Genomic DNA, 2,229 nt, shown 5'->3' on the forward strand with positions numbered 1-2,229 from the left:
TCAGGTTTGAAAACAGAAATAAGTAGCTTTGTGAACATGCTATTGCTCCTTAAACACAGCTTATAGTAACGCATGCGAATGCCTCAAAAATTTAACCTTCAGATTAAATTTATCTTTAAATAAATGGGATTTCAAACTAGAGAAAAGGCAGTGTGATTGTTATAGAATATTGCAAGCTCTATACAACTTGAAAGACTTTAAGTCATTTTTATAAAAACTACATTGGCACAAAGAAGCAAAATTTTCAAAAAAATTTAGTCAGAATCAACGACTGCAATTTCTGTTTGGGGAGAAAGGAGGGACGCTCGAAAATTTTTCTCCAGTAGTCATGGATCGGGAAGGGCAACACCCCTACTTAAAATTTAGATAAGAAAATGTTCGCTACCTTTCCTCAGGCATCCCGCGTCCACCGATTACTCCTCCCTAGTCGCCGCATCACTGGCTGGCGTGAGGAAAAATGGCTACAAACTTCCTAGTAGTACATTTGAAGATCTGGTTCGACATGTTTAAATATGACGATGCAGAAAGGAGATTCTACGAGCGAATTAACTGGCCCGTGGCTGGTGCCTCCCGCCAGGAGAATGGCTCCAGCGTTATCCTCCGTGATATCGTGAGAGCCGGAGAGACCACCCAGAAATCCCTGACCGGAAGCTCAGGTCCCCAGGCCTTCAGCGGCCCTGCGATGACCACAGCGAGCTTGTCGTCTGGATCGCCGGGCTGGAAATGGAGAACCAGAGCCTGCGCTGCGTGGTGCAGGAGCTGCAGCAGACCGTCTGCAAGCTGGAGGCCCGGCTGAACGTGCTGGAGAAGAGCTCGCCCGGCCACCGGGCCACAGCCCCGCAGACTCGGCACGTTTCTCCTGTGCACCAACTGGTACCCCCAGCCAAGAAGCCAGCCACACCAGCAGAGGATGATGGGGATGATAACATTGACCTATTTGGCAGCGACAATGAGGAGGAGGACAAGGAGGCAGCGCAGCTGCGGGAGGAGTGGCTGCGGCAGTACACGAAGAAGGCCAAGAAGCCCGCGCCGGTGGCCAAGTCCTCCATCCTGCTGGACATCAAGCCTTGGGACCATGAGACTGACGTGGCCTCACTGGAGACCTGTGCGCTCCATCCAGCTGGACAGGCTGGTCTGGGGGTGCCTCTAGGGTGGTGCCTGTGGGCTACAGTATCCGGAAGCTGCAGATTCAGTGTGTGGTGGAGGACTACAAGGTGGGGACAGACTTGCTGGAGGAGGAGAAGATCACCAAGAGCACGTGCAGAGTGTCGACATCGCAGATTTCAACAAGATCTGAATCCTGAGTGTGTGCGTGTATGTGTGCGCGCTGCATGCGTGATGTCCTTCCACAATTAAAAACTGAGACCGACAAAAATATATATTTTTAAAATATAAATCATGAATGAACCCATGGAAACTTTTATCTAAAAAGATTCAAATCCAAAGATCCACATTTCTTTCAAAATTTTTTGATCTAAAGTGTTGTAGGGGTGTGGCAGTTCCCTATAAAGTAAGAAATACATAAAATTCAAAAACACACACTAAGGAAGCATGGGTGAGAAAACAGGCAAGCGAGAAAGAAGGCACTTTCAATACGTGAAGGTTCTCTTCCTGCCCTTGGAATACAAAGAAAGGCAGACAGGCATTTGTCACATTATTTATAAACAATACTGAAGTTAACTCTTTCCCTGAACTACTTGAGTCCCTTTGTAATAAGGAGTAAATAACTATGAGTTTTGAAAACGTGTTGAGTTTATAACCCACTGGGTTGTCTTTATGAATTTGAGAAAGTCTTCAAGTTCGAGAAATTAGTATTAGACTGAAATGTAGCTTCTGTAAGCATTAAAATGCCTTTTTAATGAGTGGCATTGCAAATACAGTTAGCTATACTTATATCAGGTGGCTTTTATTTTCACATGTATTATTCTACTAGAGTTTTTTAGTGTTTTTTTTCTTTCATTTCAACTTAGTCAGGAACAGAGCAATTGAATCTCAGTTACTGAGTCTTGAATAAGTGAGAATTTCTCCCATAAACACTAAACACTAAAAATTATTTTAATCATTATATTCAAACAAGAAAAGACATGAACTTAAATGGCACAAATATAAAGTAATTACCTTGCTAACCATATCCAGTCAAAGCTGTCAGTGGTATATAAAGTAGTCCCAAAGTATCCTGGGAGATTCGCTCAAAGACCCCTGAAGATGCCAAAGTGAGATTTCTAACCT

General features: G+C 44.1%; 1 pseudogene; it reads left to right on the plus strand.

Annotated features, from left to right (window-relative positions):
• The first annotated feature begins 457 nt into the window (after positions 1–457).
• LOC100396725 (elongation factor 1-delta pseudogene) lies at positions 458–1,394 on the plus strand (annotated as a pseudogene).
• Positions 1,395–2,229: the final 835 nt, after the last annotated feature.

Source organism: Callithrix jacchus, chromosome 2 (genome assembly GCF_049354715.1).
Source record: "Callithrix jacchus isolate 240 chromosome 2, calJac240_pri, whole genome shotgun sequence".
NCBI lineage: Eukaryota > Metazoa > Chordata > Mammalia > Primates > Cebidae > Callithrix > Callithrix jacchus.